We start from the raw sequence: 20602 nt of genomic DNA, 5'->3' as shown, positions 1-20602 counted from the left end.
TAATATGAGAAAATTCAAGAGAGAGGACAAAGGTGAAGAGAAGAAGACTATGTTGTATATCATTGGCATATGATGAACCGACATGTTGATATTATGATAATGTATGTTGTCATTGATGTCAATAAGTGTAAGTGAACCAGTATGAAGATTGAAAGAAGTTGGTGAACTGGTATGAAGAGGCATGAAGAGATGTAGTGAACCGGTGTCAGGGTTTCACTAAGTGTGACAACCGATTGGTAGTCTTAGCTCTATGGTTATTGGTTTGGCAATCCAACTTGTCCAATGCAATGGATGATACTTTGTGATGAGTTAGCTAAGAGATGTAAATGAGATCGGGGTGCCACGTCATCCTTGTGCACGTGAAGGATTGAGGTATGAGAAGATCAACTGTGTTTGTAGTCTACCTCAAGAATGATCATTCTTCTTAGTGGTATGAGAAGAAAGCGTGATGGGTTGTTGATTCCCATGTGCGGTGAAGAATGAATGATGCAGATTGTCTTATGATCTGTTTGAAATTGTAATGCTCTATGCAATGTGTCTGGATGGTCAGGATTGGACCGCCTGTGTTGTAAACCTAAGATGCTTAGGGTTTAGGGTTTATGCTACCAACCTATCTGTTTTCTATAAGGTTGATGATGTTTGTTATTGTAAAGTTGTTGGAAAATGTTGTGTGTATCCGAGTGATGAGATACTTGCTAGACTAGTAAGAGGAAAATTGCAGAGTGTGATTGCAGAGTAGAGGAAATGAAAAGGATCTGCCTTGGCATGTAGTGCTATTATCAGATCTGAAGTTTTACCTATTGTCTTCTAACCATTTCAACAGTTGGAAAATCCCTTTACCGGGTAGCTTTAACAGGATTATTGTAAAACCTGTAACCAGGTGACTCAAGATCATTGAGTTCTTCAAATCCTCTAGCGAGGTAACCTTTAACAGGGTTTCAACCTTTAACATGGTATATAGCCATCCCTTAACTGGGTGATCTCTAACAGGATCGGTTCCTAGAAGAACCTTATTGTAAAGTCTTTAACCGGACTAGGTTCTTAACAGGGTGAGCTTCATAAGAGTTCAAAACAAGCTTGTGGGTATTCATCCCCACTATGGTTTTTCCCATTTGGGTTTCCACGTGAAAAATATATGTGTTACATGTTATGCATTTTTTATGTGATGTTTATGAAGTATTTGGTTGAAAGATTATGCATGCAGGGTTAATAGGTTATGGTATTACTAGCATACCACATGCATATGTTTTTAGGTAAAGTTGATATCAAGTATTGATCGTATTCAAAGTGATCAGACTTATCAATTTATGGTATCTGATGTCTTACTATGTTCAACCGGTGTTGCCATGGTTAAGTTCAGTAATGGTGACAACCAGTTGGTATTGCGTTAACTAGATAAGTTGTTAAGAAAGTTTTTGCCTGTACTGATTCACCTCCCCCTCTCAGTACTGGTTGGGGTATCTGTTGTTCATCATTATTCATCAATTGGTATCAGAGCACCTCTAGGTCCTCAGTAATATAAACTTAACTGCTTGAGGTAAAAGATCCTACTATAATGATGAAGAGGGAAGGTCCTAAGTTCAATAGAAATAACTTTAGGATATGGAAGGACAAAATGAAGATTTACATTTAGAGTATGGGTGCTCAACACTGGAGCTATGTTGATAATGCCTATGTGACTCCCACTGGCACTCTGACTGATGATTAGAAGAGAGAGATCCAACAAAATGGGCAAGTCATGGAAGCCCTTATCAGCAGCCTGCCAGATATTTAGTTTATTGAAGTACAAGACAAGGACACACCTAAGGATGTATGGGATGCATTGGAAAACATCTATGGTGGTGATGAGCATGTAAAGCAAGCTAAGGAAGAAAGCCTTAGAGGCAAATTTGAGGATATGAGGATGGTTGAAGGTGAGACCATTCAGCAGTATGGCATTAGGATTAAGACTGTGGTTGGTGATATCAAGAGCACTGGTGGAACTATTGATGATACCACTGTTGTTAGTAAAGTCCTTAGATCATTGTTAGCAATCTATGCAATCAGAGTTGCTGCTATCCAGGAACTAAGGTCTATTGATAAAACCAAGGTATCTTTAGATTCTATCATTGTAAAGTTAACTGCATATGAGTTGAATAGCTATGATGGTAGTGTTCAGAAGACTTAGTCATCCTTTAAAGCATCTACTGTACCATCCAGAAAAGGAAAAGAAACTAGTATACCAGTTATGAATCCAAACAATGCAGAGATATGGATGATGAAGAGATTCTAATGGAGTTTGAAGATCTTCTTGCTAAAAGACTTCCGAAGGGAACTGGAAAATATAGAGGTAAACTTCCTTTGAAATGTTTTTTCTACAACAAGATAGGACATATAGTTGTTAATTGTCCTAATAATGACAATAAGGATAAAGTGGAGAGGTTTAGAAAATATAAAGGAGGAAACAAAAGAAATTGTCTGGTTGTTGTGGATGAAGGTGTCACTAATGAAGAATCAGAAGATGAAGAAAATGAAGACATAGTGTTTGTAGCAGTAAAGGAAGAAGTGTCTGACAAGAAAGCTCTTGTCTCTCGCATTGACAACTCTAATGAGTGGATAATTGATAGTGGTTGTTCTCATCACATTACTGGTGACCAGAGAAATTTTCTATCTCTGGAGGAATATGATGGAGGTGTTGTCAAATTTGGCAACGATGCACCATGCTTGGTGAAAGGTAAAGGATCAATCTCACTGAATGGAAAGAGTAGTGCACATGATGTCTACTGGGTAGAAGGTCTTAAGCATAACCTATTGAGTGTTGCTCAGCTGAATGACAAAAAATTAGTTCTGGAATTTAAATGTAGAATTTGCAGTATATTTGGGAAGAGTGGTGAACTTATTGCAACTGGTAAGAAGACCAAAGATAACCTATTTCAGTTGAATGCCAAGATAAGTCGGTGTCTAATGGCTAAGTTTGATGATAGTTGGATATGGCATAGGAGACTCTGTCATATGAACTTTGACAATATTGTTAAAGGAGGTAAGATCAAGGTGGTAAGAGGATTACCTTTGCTAAACAAACTTAAGAATTCTTTGTGTAGAGAATGTCAACTTGGGAAGATGTCATCCTCAACTTTTAAAGGTAAGTCTTTCTCAGCAAAAAAATTACTTGATCTTGTGCATATTGATTTGTGTGGTCCTATGAAAACTAGAAGTATTCAGGGAGATAGGTATTTTATGATTCTTACTAATGACTGCTCAAGAATGATGTGGGTCACATTCTTGAAAGACAAGTCTGAAGCATTTGAAATGTTCAAAGCTTTCAAAAGATTAGTAGAGAAAGAAAGTGGTAAAAAGATAAAATGCTTGAGAACTGATCAAGGAGGAGAATTCACTTCTGATGAATTCAATAAGTATCATGAAGTTAACGATATCAAGAGGCAGTTGTCTACCCCAAGGACACCACAATAGAATGGCATAACAAAAAGAAATGACAAGACTATAGTTGAAGTGGCCAGAACAATGCTGATCCAAGGAAAGGTTGCTCACACTTTTTGGAGAGAAGCGGTGAGCATTGCAGTCTATACTATGAACCGGGTACTCATCAAGAAAGGCAAAGATAAAACCCCTTATGAGTATTGGACCCAGAAAACTCCCTCTGTGAGTTACTTTAAAGTGTTTGGTAGTAAGTGCTATATCAAGAGAGGTGAGCATTTGAGAAAATTTGATGCAAAATGTGATGAAGGAATATTTTTGGGATATTCTACTAAGAGAAAAGTTCTCAAGTGCTACAACAATAGAACTTAGAAAATTGTTGAAAGTATCAATGTTAGGGTTGATGAATCCCTTGAGGAACTTGAGGAAACATGCAATGAAGAAGTGGAAGATGAACTAGGTATAACCTTCTGGGAACCGGTTAAGAAAGAAACTTGTAAAGATCTTAGTGTTCCTGTACCGGTAGAAGCTGTAGTTAGTGAAGAAGAAGAAGAAAAGCTAGCAGATCAGGCTAGAATCATTCCTAGATATGTGAAGCTGCATCATGATCCCAAGCAAATCATAGGAGATAAAGATGCAGGGATACTCACAAGAAGAAAAGTGAAGGAGAACTCTTGCATGATTTCTAAATTTGAACCCAAGACTTCCATAGAAGCTCTTATAGATGAAGATTGGATTAAAGCAATGGAAGAGGAGCTAGACTAGATAGAAAAGAATGCAACATGGTCTTTGGTTCCCAAACCAGAACATAAAAATTTCATAGGTACCAAATGGGTCTTCAGGAATAAGCTGAATGAAGAAGGCATAGTTGTAAGGAACAAGGCTAGGCTTATATGCAAGGGATATGCTCAGGAGGAGGGAGAAGACTGTGGAGAAACCTTTGCTCCTGTGGCCAAATTAGAAGGTGTTAGAATGCTACTTACATTTGCATCATTTAAGGGATTTAATGTTTATTAAATAGACGTGAAGTCTGCTTTTCTGAATGGAATCCTAGAAGAGGAAGTGTATATAGAGAAACCAGAAGAGTTTTCCTTATCAAAAGATAGTGACATGGTGTGTAGATTACACAAAGCAATGTATGGACTGAAATAGGCACCTAGGGAATGGTATGAAAGACTACACTCTCATCTTGTGAAGATTGGATTTCAGAGAACAAGTGAAAATAGCAACATCTTCTTGAAATCAGAAGGTGATGAGATTCTGATCTATGAAGTGTTTGTGGATGACATAATCTTTGGAGGAGATGATAAAATGAGTCATGCATTTGCAGATGAAATGAAGAAAGAGTTTGAGATGTCTTTGATAGGAGAAATAAAGTTCTTCATTAGTTTACAAATTCAACAAATGAAAGAGGGTATCTTTATTACCTAGCCCAAGTATGTCAAAGAGGTATTGAAGACTTTTGGCATGGAGGAAAGCAAACCAGTTGGTACACTGATGGTGATTGGCTGTAAACTGACCAAGGAAGATGATTCAGCACTAGTGAATGAAAAAGAGTACCGGTCAATAATCGGTAAGCTGCACTATGTAGTGCATAGAAGACCAGATATTGCTCATACAGTGGGCATAGTAGCTCATTTTTAGAAATATCCAAGAAAATCCCACTTGGTAGCTATCAAAAGGATTCTTAGATATCTGAAAGGAACAGTTGATTATGGATTGTGGTATCCATATAATGGTGACTATAATCTCAAGGTATTTACTGATGCTGATTGGGGAGGTAATGTGGATGATTGGAAGAGCACAATTGGTGGAGTGTTATTTCTCAGTGGAAGATTAGTATCATGGAAAAGTAAGAAGTAGAGTTGTATTTCCCAATCTATAGCTGAAGCAAAATATGTGGCAACATTTATGAACTACACTCAAGCAATAGTATGTATAGGAAGGTTTCAAAGTACCTGTATCTGAACTGGTGAATATATTTTGTGATAATACAAGTGCAATAAATATTTCCAAGAATTCGGTATTACATGCTAGAACTAAGCACATTGAACTTAAATATCACTTCTTGAGAGAGAAAGTTCAGAATAAGGAGGTTGTACTACAACATGTTTCTAGTAAGGAGAAGCTAGCAGATATATTCACTAAGCCCTTACCAAAGACTACATTTACCTATTTAAGAGGTGAATTAGGGGTTATGCCCCCTTCATGAAATCAATTAAAGTTGTGTGCTCCACATCAGTCAAGTACTACAGTGACAAATCTTTCAGGATTGATGTGTTGAAGGATTCTACTCCTTAGGGGGAGCAACATAGTAGATTTTGGAAGCTTGTGCCTCCACTTTGGCATTTTTGTCAAAGGGGGAGAAGATCTCTGATGTATGGGGGAGAAGATATCTGATAATGCAGATACACTAATCTATGAGGTTTTCAGTTGAAATGCTACACTGAGTATTACCATCAATGCCAAAGGGGAAGATTGTTGGATATCATTGGCATATGATGAACCGACATGTTTATATGATGATAATGTATGTTGTCATTGATCTCAATAAGTGTAAGTGAACTGGTATGCAGATTGAAAGAAGTTGGTGAATCAATATGAAGAGGCATGAAGAGATGTAGTGAACCGGTGTCAAGGTTTCACTAAGTGTGACTACTACTTGGTAGTCTCAGCTCTATAGTTATCAGTTTGGCGATCTAGCTTGTGTGATGCAATTGATGATACTTTGTGATGAGTTAGCTAAGAGATGTGAATGAGATCAAGGTGCCACGTCAGCCTTGTGCACGTGAAGGATTGAGGTATGAGAAGATCGACTACATTTGGAGTCTACCTTGGGAATGATCATTCTTCTTAGTGGTATGAGAAGAAAGCATGATGGGTTAATGATTCCCATGTGCAGTGAAGAATGAACGATGCAGATTGTCTTGTGATCTATTTGAAATTGTAATACTCTATGCAATGTGTTTGGATGGTCAGGATTGGACCGCCTATGTTGTAAACCTAAGATGCCTAGGGTTTAGGGTTTATGCTACTGACCTATATGTTGTCTATAAGGTCGATCATGTTTGTTATTGTAAAGTTGTTGGAAAATGTTGTGTGTATCTGAGTGATGAGATACTTGCCAGACTAGTAAGAGGAAAACTGCAAAGTGTGATTACAGAGTAGAGGAAATGAAAAGGATCTGCCTTGGCATGTATTGTCATTATCAGATCAGAAGTTTTACCTATTGTCTTCTAACCATTTCAACAGTTGGAAAATCCCTTTACTGGGTAGCTTTAATAGGCTTATTGTAAAACCTATAGCTAGGTTACTGAAGATCATTGAGTTCTTCAAATCCTCTAGCGAGGTAACCTTTAATAGGGTTTCAACCTTTAACAAGGTATATAGCCATCCCTTAACTAGGTGATCTCTAATAGGATTGGTTCCTAGCAGAACCTTATTGTAAAGTCTTTAACCAGACTAGGCTCCTAACAGAGTGAGCTTCAGAAGAGTTCAAAACAAGATTGTGGGTATTCATCCCCACCGTGGTTTTTCCCATTTGGGTTTCCATGTGAAAAATCTGTGTGTTATATGTTATGCATTTTTCATGTGATGTTTATGAAGTATTTGGTTGAAAGATTATGCATGCAGGGTTAATAGGTTAATGTATTACTAGTATACTGCATGCATATGTTTTTGGGTAAAGTTGATATCAAGTATTGATCATATTCAAAGTGATTAGACTTATCAGTTTATGGTATCTGATGTCTTATTATGTTTAACCGGTATTTCCATAGTTAAGTTCAGTAATGGTGACAACCAGTTGGTATTGCTTTAACTAGATAAGTTTTTACGAAAGCTCGGTTGGGGTATCCTTTGTTCATCATTATTCATCAGACTAGAGTGCAAAGAACCTAGAAGGTAATCCACACCAAGTGAAGTAGAGACAAAGGATAGAAGATAAAGACTTCAGAGAAGTGATCCGAGAGTAGAGAGAAGACATAGAAGAGCATAGAGGTGGAGAACATAGATAAGAGATCAGAGAGTGCAGAGTTGAGGAAGATAATATTAAAGCTTATAGACACAAAGCGGGGCAGAGAAAGACGACTAAACAAAGAGTAGAGATTAAAAAGTTGGGTGTAGAGATAAGAGTGTTGAACACAGAGTACCACTAAGAGGGGGGTGATTTAGTGGTTCCTAACCTTTGTGACTTTCAAAATAAACTTTAGAATGTCAGTTACTCTTTTAACCACTAAACAATCATATGGTAGAACAAGATAGAAAGCCAAAGAGATCATTCACACAAATAAAACTCACAACACTAGATTTATGAGGAAAACCCAATGTGGGAAAAAACCTCGGTGAGAAAAGATGCTAGAGACTACTGCTCCAATCTAGCCTCACAGGTAAAATACTGACTTACAAGGATTTAGAGCACCAACCCAAGGAGCACCAACCCCTGCACCAAGCTTCAAATTGGTGATGTATATTGAAATACTGTTTGAATATGATTAAGGCTTCTTGATGCAAATGAATTCTGCAACTCTTTGATCAAATAACTCACTACTGGTTGACAGTCTTTTCTCCTCCACTGAATCTCAGTCTTTGTTATCTTTCTCTTCCTCTCTCACACAGTCTATCAACACAATGTGTAACTCTTGGATGTTTCCTTCTCTTGCCACACCCTACCGGTTAGGCTCAATTGCAAGACTATAGTTATGCCGGTAGAATCCTCTAACCGATATGCCTGCTCACATACACTGCAACTTTCTTAGAATGATTTATAAGGCAAGTAAGTCTTCTCTTTACTAACTCTCTTTTTCTCTTCTTCTTGTCTACAACATCAACAACTACTTTGATTCGAGCTCTACTCTCTTTATCCATGATTTCCCACTAGAAAGAAATTCAAAATTTGGAGCGGTTAGGGTTTCCTCTTCCTGAAACAATCTTCATGAGATCCAATCCAGCCTATCTTGGATCGATCACTTGTCCTTCAAAGATACATTTGTATGCGGTTTCCATTCTCCAATCCATATTTGATAAAAATAGAAATCTCAAAATAAGATCTTCTGCCTTGAAATCCATTGATATGCAAAACGCTTTAGTTGTTTCCTTTTCAAGGTCTTCCTGGATTGGATTTTCTTTGCATTGATCCAGGCACCAACTACTCCATGATCTTCCTCTATCATTGTTTCTTCCTTGAGCCACAATGGTCAGATACAATCTCGTGATTTGTGGTTGTTTCATTAATGGCGATTATCTATTTCAATGACCTTGTCGATGAGGCTTCACCGACCACAACATGTTTACCACCTTTTCTCCACTTGGCACCACAATGATCAAGATGTGGCCCACAAACACATAGTCATTCCAAAAAAATCATACCGGTACATTCCTTTGTCGGTAGAACTTTCTTCTTTTGCTAACCCATAGAGAACACTATACTGGTAACACATCTTCACCTCCAGTGGTTTGTGACCACTTTCACATTCTGCCTCTTCATCATAAACAAGAAGCCAACCTTCAGACTAGTTTGTACCTTACTGGTAGGCCTTCATTCTTTCTACTCACACTCATGTGAATATCCATCATGTCAGTTGACATCAATGACAACTTAATGCCAAAATGCTAACAATCTCTCCCTTTGGCATTGATGTCAACTTCTCACAAGACACTCCATACTGGTACATTTCTCCCCCTTTGGCACATTAACAAAGGGTATTGTGCACTCCCTCTTTGATCCATGCCAAGCTCCCCCTAAACCATATAAAGCCTTCCTAGATAGATGACACAACTCCCATCTTGTGTTGGAGGTACTTGAAAGTGATTACCAGTAATGGTTTGGTGAAAATGTCTCCTACTTGTTCGCCAATAGGAACATAATCCATCCTTACTTCATGTCCTTCAACCTTTTCTTTGAGAAAGTGGTACTTGATAACAATGTGCTTTGTTCTAGAATGCATGACTGGATTCTTTTCTATGTTGATTGCACTTGAATTGTCACACCGGATGAGAATAGGATTAATGATGTCTACTTGTATGTCTTTGAGGGTCTGCTTCATCCAAAGCACTTGAGAGTAGCATGTAGTAGCAATAATGTATTCAGCTTCAGCAATAGATAGAGAGACTGATTCCTACTTCTTGCTATGCCATGAGACCAACTAGTCACCTAAAAAGAATGCTCCACCACTTGTGCTCTTTTGATCATCAATGCAACCTACCCAATCAAGATTAGTGTATGCTTCCAAGATAAAATCCCCTTATTTAGGATACCACAAACCATAGCTGAACATCCCTTGTAGGCACCTTAAAATTCTGCTAACATCATTCATATGTGACTGCTTTGGTGGAGCTTGGAATCTGGCCACCATGCATACTACCTGAACTATATCTGGTCTTGAAGCAGTTAGATACAGTAGACTACCTGTCATGGGTTTGTACAAAGTCTGATCTACCACTGGTGATTTATCATTCTTGCTCAATTTGTTGCCTATTAACATAGGGGTACTTACCGGTTTACAGTCTTCCAGTTGAAATTTCTTCAATATCTCCTTTGCATACTTGATTTGTGAGATGAAGATTCCTTTATCTTGTTGTAATATCTGCAACCCAAGGAAGTATGTCAATTCACTAAGCATTGACATCTCAAATTTTGACTACATCTGATCAGCGAATTCTTTGCAAAGGATGTCCTTGTTTCCTCCAGAGATAATGTCATCTACATATACAACCATAATGATCATGTGATTCCCATCTTTCTTTATGTACAAATTTCTATCTGCACTTTCCTTTCTGAATCCTTTCTCTTTCAGGTACTGATCTAATCTTGAATACCATGCTCTAGGAGCTTGCTTTAGACCATACAAGACCTTCTTCAACCTAGACACAAATGTCTCATCATCATGTAGCAGAAACCCTTCCGGTTGCTCCATGTACACTTCTTCTTCCAAATTTCCATTTAGAAAGACATATTATACATCCATTTATTATACTTTATAGCTCTTGTAGGCAGAGTAGGCTAGAAACCTTTTAATTGCTTCTAATCTAGCTACTGGTGCAAATGTTTCTTCAAAGTCAGTCCCCTCTAATTGAAAGTATCCTTTGCATACTAGTCTGGCTTTGTGCCTAACAATCTTACCTTCTCCATTCATCTTGTTCCAGTAGACCCATTTAGTGCCAATGATGTTCTTATCTTCCGATCTAGGGACTAATTCCCAAGTCTTGTTCTTCTCAATCTGATGCAGTTCTTCCTCCATGGCATCCATCCATTATTGTCTTTTGCTAGCCTCATTGAATGTTTTAGGTTCCACTTCAGTCATGAGGCATAGGTTGACTTGTTCATCATTTCGGGCAAGTCTTCTTCTAGTCTGCACACCATCACTCTTATTTCCTAGAATTTGCTCTTATGGGTGATTCAACTATACATACCAGTTGGGGGCCTTCTTGGATGCTAACTCTGGTTCAGTATCTGACTGAAATTCATCATCTTCATCACTAGAGTTATCATACCAGTTGATCTGTGGTTGACTTCCTTTGTGCATATCTTCATCAACTTTTACATGCACACTCTCAACGACTCTTCTTAGTCTTTTATTGTAGCATTTGTAGGCCTTGTTGTTAGATGAGTAACCAAGGAATATTCCTTCATCACTTTTGGAGTCAAACCTTCCTAGACTATCCATATCTTTCTTGATAAAGCACTTACTTCCAAATACTTTAAAGTATTTGATTGATGGCTTCCGGTCATAACACAACTCGTAAGGTGTCATTTTGATGTTCATTCTCAATTGAACATGATTTAAGCTATATGTAGTTGTATGAACAACTTCTTTCCAATATGTGTCTGATAGACTAGCCTCATTTAACATGGTTATAGCCATCTCCTTGAATGTCTTGTTCTTCCTTTCAACCACACCATTTTGTTGTGGTGTCCTAGGAGAAGAGTATTGCCTTCTAATTCCATGTTTTTCACAATAATTTTTAAAATCATTTGATGTAAACTCTCCACCCCTGTCCGATCTTAGGCACTTTAACCTATACCCACTTTCTTTTTCAACCATCTTTTGAAAGATCTTGAATCTTTTAAATGCTTGTGATTTATCTTACAGAAAGGTGACCCATGTCATCCTTGAGTAGTCATCAATGAAGAGCATAAAATATCTTTCACCTGCAAGTGCTCTTGTCCTAGTTGGACCACACAGATCTGCATGCACAATTTTAAGTGGTCTTGAGGTGTTGTGCTCTTTTGTCCTGAAGCTCACTTTAGTGTGCTTACCTTTTACACATTCATCACAAAACATGTTTACTGACTTGATGATAGGTGGAATATTCCTCGCACACCCCTTTTTTCTTACTGCAACTAGGTTATCAAAATTTATGTGTCCTAATCTTCGGTGTCATAGCCAACTTTCATCTACTTGTCCTAACATACATTGGGACTCATATCATTCCTTCAGATTATAAACATTTCCATCTGTTCTCTTTCCTTATGCTACAACTTTACTAGTACTGTCTTTCTTTATCTGGCAACCGGTTGAGTCAAAGGTGAATTTGTAACCTTTGTCACACATCTGACTCACACTCAGCAGGTTGTGCTTTAGGCCTTCCACATAATATACATCATGTTCCTTCAGTTTTCCATCAATGCTTAGAGTTCCTTTTCCCTTTATTTTAATGGAAAAATTGTCTCCAACCCTTACTGATCAACCATTCCAGTCTTCAAGTTTAATGAATTTCTTTTTGTCAACAGTCATGTGGTTTGAACAACCACTATCTACCACCCATAGATTTTTACTTTCAACATGTAAGGCAATCTGTACTATGAGACTTGATTTTGTCTTTTCTTTTTCTTTCTCAACCCAAACTGGTTTGGTCTCCTTCTTCTCATCGACTGCTATATTGAGCTCGGGTTCAATTATCGGCTCTTGAGCTGGATTTGTCTTCTTCTAATTGATCTTGCAGTTTTTACAAAACTTTGCTATGTGTCCAAACCCTTGACAATTATAGCATTTTATATTTTCATTTAAGGGAACATCCTTAAAATTATTGAAGGGTACTAGTTTATTCTTTCTACAATCAAAACTCTTATGACCATATTCATTGCACTGATAACATATAACATTCATATTCCATAGTGCATTAAATGGAATTCTACTTTCATAACTCTTGGAGGGATGATTGATCAGTCGACAATTAGCTATTATATGCCCAGATTTGTTACACCAGTAACAGTAACCATGAAATTTTGGAACATACCGGTTAGGTTGTCTTGGTCTTGAATGGAGTTTCCTCATTGGGGGTCTTCCCTTCATGTTGTTGAGTTTGGTGAATCCTTCATGATCAATTCTTGCATTTCTCCTTGGATCTGCATGTTGGTACAAGGAGTGTGACCTCTGGTTCATTATTGTATATTGATTTGAGTGGCGGTTTCCAACAGCATCCACATATGTCTTTTTCCCAATATCCTTGCCCACAGTAAATGTCTTCTTTTATTCACCTTTAATTGAAGAGGTGAACATTATTTCTTTGTCAGATTTATCTTTGTGGGTTGAAATTTGACCTTCTTCAAAGCCTAAGCCACCGGTGTCTTTGGATTGCTTATGTTTGCTCAACATCTTGTCTAAGGCCTTGGTGTTGCCTTCATACTTGCTCCTTATTTTTTTTGCTTCCTTAATTTCTTCAAGCTCCTTTCTGAGCTTTACTATTTTCTCTTCTAACTCTTGATGCTCCTTTTCCTTCTTTGTCAGATTAGAGGTTGTGGCTTCACATATCCTTTTAGTTTCTTCCAGCTACAATTTCAAGTCAGATATAACTTGACTGGACTCATCCAGGGATTGCTTCAAGAGATCTTGTTTATCTACTACAACAAGCTTGACCCTCTTGGGTTCTCTTCTTGTTTTACTCAATTATTCAAGAGCACTAATAAGCTCACCCTCCAAGTCCACTTTAGCTTCAATATCCTCCTCTTCCTAATTTTCATCAACTGGTTCTCCAAGTGCCATGAAGAGATTTATTTTTTTGTTATTCTCATGGTAATTATCTTCAGATGCATTTTATTCATTTGTTGTGCCATCCCCAATAGTACATAGGTTGTTTTGATTATGGTAGCCTCTCCTTCCTTTCCAATAGGTTTTTCTTTCTCTATCTTTGCCAGCAGATTTGTTGAACTCTCTTGACTCATCTCCACTGGTTTCTTTGTGGGGGTATTTTGCAGAAAAGTGTCTGACCTTACCACAGTTGAAACATTTAAGTGATAGCTTTACTTTATACCAGTTGGATCCTCTCTTGAGCTTCCTAACAAATTTTGCTTCTTCAGCATCAGAGTCTTCACTAGATTCTTTGTGAGAAGCTTCTTCTTTGCCCTTTTTGATGATGTTGAATGCTGCTTCTTTTCTTAAAGAGGTATCATCGGTTGTTCTCATCTCATAGGCTGTCAATGAGCCAAATAACTCATCCATTGTAAAAGTCTTCAAATCCTTGGCTTCTTCTATGGCAGACACCTTATTATCATACTTGGGTGTGAGAGATCTAAGTACCTTCTTGACAAGAATCTCATCTGCAATCTCTTCTCCAAGTCCTCTAATAGTATTTACAATTTCATCAAATCTATGAAGATAGTCTACAATTTTTTCATCATCTTTCATTTTGATTCTTTCGAGTTGGCCCCTTAGTGTTTGTAGCTTGGCTTCTTTGACTTTTGCATCTCCTTCAAACAACCTCTACAATTTGTCCCAAGTCTCTTTTGCTGAAACACAGTGCATGACTTTGACAAATTCATTATCAGATAGTCCACTCAAGATAGCATGTTTACCCTTTGCATTATTCTCATACTCCTTTTTGGCATCCGGATCAGAGGGAGGAGCATTAGGAACAACATATTGTTACAAGCTAGGGTTGTCGTTGCACCAAAAGATCGACCTGTCAATGCTTGATACAACCACTAGACTTATAGAATCCATAGGAGGCTGTTAAACCATGTCATGAATACCTGTGAGGGACGCTGGCCCACTACCAACAATCCCCCTCCCAGCATCACTTGTCGTGACCTGTGTGATTCGAACCTATGACCAAGCTTTGATACCACTTGTTACAAGCTAGGGTTGCCGTTGCACCAAAAGATTGACCTGTCAATGCCCGATACAACCACTAGACTTATAGAATCCATAGGAGGCTATTAAACCATGTCGTGAATCCCCGTGAGGGACACTAGCCCACTACCAACACATACCCATTCTTGACAGACATCCATACATCAAAACATAGGGAGGAAATATAGGTCTCCATTATTTTTCTCTAGAAGGCATAGTTGGATCCATCAAACATGGGGGCTTTTGAGGAAGCAAACTCATTTCTTACCATTGTGTTCAAAGTCTAGAATCTACCCAAGGTTTAAAGATAATTGGGAACCTATGCTTTGATACCAATTGTTGAACACAAAGTACCACTAAGAGGGGGGTGAATCAATGGTTCCTAACCTTTGTGACTTTCAAAATAAAATTCAGAATGTTATTTATTCTTTTAACCATTAAACAATCACACCGGTAGAACAAGATAGAAATCCAAAGAGATCATTCACACAAATAAAACTCACAACTCCAGATTTACAAGGAAAACCCAATGTGGGAAAAAACCTCGGTGAGAAAAGTTATTGGAGACTACTGCTCCAATCTAGCCTCATAGGTAAAATACAGACTTATAAGGATTTAGGGCACCAACCCAAGGAGCACCAAGCTTCAACTTGGCAATGTATATTGAAATACTATTTGAATACAATTAAGGCTTCTTGTTGCAAATGAATTCTACAACTCTTTGATCAAATAACTCACTACCGGTTGACAGTCTTTTCTCCTCCACTGAATCTCATTCTTTGTTATCTTTTTCTTCCTCTCTCACATAGTCTATCAACACACTATGTTACTCTTGGATGCTGCCTACTCTTACCACATCTTACCGGTTAGGCTCAACTACAAGACTATAGTTATGCTAGTAGAATCCTCTCACCGGTATGTCTGATCACATACACTGCAACTTTCTTAGAATGATTTCTAAGGCAAGTAATTCTTCTCTTTACTAACTCTCTTTTTATCTTCTTTGCAGCATCAACAACTACTCTGATTCGAGCTCTACTCTCTTTATCCATGATTTTCTGCCAGAAAGAAATTCAAACTTTGGAGTGGTCAGGGTTTCCTCTTCCCCACACAATATTCATGAGATCCAATCTAGCCTATCTTGGATTGATCACTTGTCCTTCAAATATGCATTTGTACGCGATTTCCATTCTCCAATCCATATTTTCTAAAAATAGCAATCTCAAAATAAGATCTTTTGCCTTGAAATCCGTCGATATGTACAACACTTCAACTATTTCCTTTTCGAGGTCTTCCTATATCAGATTTTCTTTGCATTGATCCAGGCGCCAACTACTCCCTGATCTTCCTCTGTCATTGTTTCTTCCTCGAGCTATAATGGTCAGATATAATCCCATGATTTGTGGTTGTTTCATTAATGGCTATTATCCATTTTAATGACCCTGTTGATGAGGCTTCACCGACCACAACATGTTTGCCACCTCTGCTCCACTTGGCACCACAATGATCAATATGTGGCCCACCAACACACATTCGGTCCAACAAACTCATACTGGTACATCCCTTTGCTGGTAGAACTTTCTTCTTTTGCTAACTCGTAGATCACACTATACTGGTAACACATATTCACCTCCAGTGGTTTGTGATCACTTTCACATTCTGCCTCTTCATCATAAACAAGCAGCCAACCTTCAGACCAGTTTGTACCTTACTGGTAGGCCTTCATTCTTTCTACTCACACTCATGTGAATATCCATCATGCCAGTTGACATCAATGACAACTTAATGCCAAAATGCCAACAAAGAGTAGAAGGCAGAGAGAAAGGATTGATAACTGAGACCAAAGAGAAGATGATGAAGTCTGTGAGTGGGAAAGAGAAGAATCATTCTCAAGTGTAGAAAATAGGGTGTATTGCAAAACATCATATGTAATAAGGTACTCAACTTGTAGCTGTAACTTTTTTCTATTGTAATCTTCTGAGTTGGTGCTTAGATCAGGGATTGGTGCTCCTTTGGGTTAGTGCTGATAAACCTTATAATCAAACTCTTTCTATTGTTAGGCTGGATTAGAGCAGTAGACTCTAGCAACATTTATCATTGAGGTTTTCCCCATTGTGGGTTTTCCTTGTATATTTTGTGTTGTGTGACTGCCTTGTGTGAATGTTTTTAACATATTTTCTTATAGTTTCTTGATTTAGATTTTTTAGAAAGTTCAAGTTTTTTATTAACATTGATTCACACACCCCCTCTCAGTGGTCCATTTGTGTTCCTTCAAACCGAACCCATAGATACTGACCCATAAACACAAACAAGCACAACAAATCCAAACTCCAAATATGAATTCCATGCGTACCATAGATATCAAACCATAAGAAATAGAATATACAATTGAAATAACTAAAATAGATGATACTAGGACCACAGTATGCATAACTCAAGATTTTAGAGATGAGGATCTTTAGGAAATGACTCTAGTATATAATCTGCATCGTATCCCAGTAATACCAAAACTACATACATCATCTACACACACACACACACACATATATATCATCCATAAATACCATCTGGACCAAACTGGATGACTGGTTTGACATGAATGACAATACTGACAATATTCACACAAGTCTAACAAATACACCCATGTTTTCCTGGTTGCATCATCTATAAAAATAACATAATAACAAGAGCCATCGAGAGATGATACCTGAGTCAGTCCCATACATCTAAATGCACAAGATCTAACTTCTCACTCTTCTTCTCTTTTCCAACCTTGAGAAATATGACTCTTTTTTGTTTCCCATAAACATAGTTTTTATAGAACTCTAAATCAATCTACTTCAATCCTAGCAACAAATTTTTAGAGTGAAGGATTTTCATCCCTTTCTCACTTATGTGCCCAAGTATATGGTGTCACTGTTTTGAATCTATTCTTGCAACATTTATTGTAGTTGTCCTTGCAACAAATTTTTTTGTAGTATCTAAGGTAGAATAAGTATTACTAGTACACAAATACAATGTGCCTACCTTTTCACCTTTACCTACTGTAGACACCCAAAAATGGTCAACGCTTGCGAGGTCATACTTTAATATTTGCGCATTGCCTCATTTTAGGTTTTTGCGTCGCATTAACATTTCTCCTATGTCACGCACTTGATTTTTATCATTTGCGAGCATCGAGTCATTCTTCTACATTCTTTAATCATCTCGTCTTCGAATTTGGTCTTGTCGACAACATTATCCAGACATGATTTTGATTGATCTTATCTTGTTGCATCAATGTGCGTATTCATTTGTCATCATTTTGGACATCGTCAATCCTAATTAGGGTTTTGTCCTTTTATCAATCCTGTCAATTTTGCGACCGATTTGTCATCGATCGTTGTCCTCTTATCAATCTTGTCGATTTATCATCAATCCTTCAATCTTGTCATTTTACGATCGATTTGTCATCGATCGTTGTCATGTTCGATCTTGTCATTTTGCGATCGATTTGTCATTGATCATGGTCATTTCCAATCTTGTCATCTTGCAACCGATTTGTCATCAATCGTGGTCATTATCTTGTCATCTTGCAATCCATTTTGTTGTCGATCCTTGTCCTCTTGTCGATTTTGTCATTTTGCGATTATTTCGCTATCGATCATTCTTTGTCTCAATTATGTCAATTTGGATCAATTTGTCATTGTTCCTCGTCAATTGGCGCATTTTTCAATCAAATCATTTATCGCATTGATCATTCATCAATTCAAAATCATGACATTAATTATCTTTAATCAAGACCTAATTGCCATTTTTCGCATTTCTAATTCGTCTTCTAGGGTTTTATGATTTATTCATTTAACCTAATTTGCCATTTCTTCCTCTAGGATTAAATAATTTACTTATTTATCCTAAGTCTTCTCATTACAATTAAATCTTTATTTAATTGGCTAATTATTCTTCTTTGTGAATTGATTAATAAATGAAAAATTATTAATTAATTCACTAATTCTTAAATCCTATTTTTCATCAATTTCTAATTCCAATTTCCTAATTTGTCATCAATTTCAATTTCCTATTTTTCAAATTTCTAATTCCTTTTCCCTCCTAATTCATCTCCTAATTCTATGGGAGTGGCATTTCAATTTGTCATGAAATTGTCATAATTGATTAATCAATCAATTTTGACATGAAATGTGTCATAATCAATCAATCAAATTGTGCATGGAAATGCATAATTTGTCATAATTTGTCATATTGATTTGCAATTTCTATTTGAATTGCATCATGCCAATCTTGTCACTTATCCAATTCTTCTATAAATTGGATGATTTTCCTGAATCAAAGCTAATAACCCTTCGAAATCCTTACCCTTGAATCTTCATGAACCCCGAATTGCTATCAAACTACCGAACTTTCGTTTCTAGTACTCTTGAGCCTTTTGCTTTCAATTGTGAGAGCACTTGTAGGTGAGATCCATAAACCCATTGAAGAGGAAAGAACAACAATGGAGCCACATGGAAGAAGCATATGGTTTGCATGACATTTTCTTTTAAATGCTTTGTTTTTGTGCCTCTATTGAATGTGCTTTAGAATTAGGTTCATTTCAATGAGTGTTCTCATGATATTGCTTTGATTGCTTAGTGTTTTGATTGATCTACTTATGTTTTAATGATTCCTAATTTCTTACACAACACCTACTACTAATGCACCTTTAGTGACCTTTTAGATATTGTTTGTAAAGGTAACTATACAACCTTCACTGCCCAGTTGTCCTAGAGAAATTAAATTTATTCTTAAATTAGGGACATGCCTTACCTCCTTCAAAAAACAATCATTTCCATTCTGCAACTTTATTTTTATCTTGTCTTTTCCCACAATCTGACAAGGCTCATCATCACCTAAGTATACCTGTCCCAAATAACCTTGAACATAATCAATAAAATATTTTCTATGGGGTGTGGCATGAAATGAAGCCCCTAAATATATTACCTAAGAATCATTAACATTATCTAAACACAAAATTAAGGCATCTTGTAAAGTATTACTTGCAACATTGTCTTCCTTAATGTCATCTTCATTTCCATCTCCTTGTTTGTTTTTTTGAAATGAAAAATCTTTCTTTAAATGTCCTGGCTTTCCTTAGTACCAACAATCCTTTCTTCCTCTAGATTGAGAGAATCCTTTCTTCAACTTCCCTCATGACCTCTCACATTTTCCTGAGTTTTTCCCTCTTTCCTTTGATCTTCCCCTGTTCTCTACATTCAAAACAGTACCCGGTGATGTTGAAGTCTCTCCTATGATTTTCCACTGCATTTCCTTGCTTAGGATAACACCAACAACATCATCAAATTTGAAAATGTTTGTACCAAAGACAGAGTTACTTACAACCATATCCAAGCTATTCCACCTTTTTGGCAAAGAACATAAAATTAAGAGAGCCCTAACCTCTTCATCAAAGTTAACTTTTATAGAAGTCAATTGGATGGTAACTGTATTCAATTTATTTAAATGATTTGTAATAGATCCTCCACTCATTATCATATTAAATTAAACACTTCATAAGAATTACATTATTTGAAGCTGAGGGTACCTCATACAATTTAGCTAGTGCTTGCATCAGAGCTTCAATCATTTTTTCTTTTTATATATTAAATGCTACAGACGGTGCAAGGCACAATCAAATAGTCCTTGATGCCTTTCTATCCATTATATCCCAATCTTCATCTGACATCATGGTTGGTTTCTTTGTCTTTCCTTCCAATGGCCACCAGAGATCCTTTTGATATAGGTAATCCTCCATCTACATTTTCCATAACTGATAATTTTGGTCATTGAACTTCTCGACCTTGAATTTGGTTGAACTTCCATTGCTCCCACTCAAATCTGAAAGTCCCTGCCAATTTATAGAAATACATAGCTCTAATACCAATTGTTATTGTTGAGGTAGATCCAGAAAAAATACAAATTAACAATTATATGCAGATTTGAATACACAAATATGAAGAAAAACACAACACAAATAACACAGAGATTTAACATGGTTCACCCAAGATGGGCTACATCCACATAACAAAACCATCCAATCTTTTCTTATTATCCAGTAAAGCAATACAATGCCATTACAGTGCCTTTTT

The sequence above is a fragment of the Cryptomeria japonica genome, chromosome 10, assembly GCF_030272615.1.
Source record: "Cryptomeria japonica chromosome 10, Sugi_1.0, whole genome shotgun sequence".
NCBI classification, from domain to species: Eukaryota; Viridiplantae; Streptophyta; class Pinopsida; order Cupressales; family Cupressaceae; genus Cryptomeria; species Cryptomeria japonica.
Note: the sequence above shows the minus strand (reverse complement) of the source record.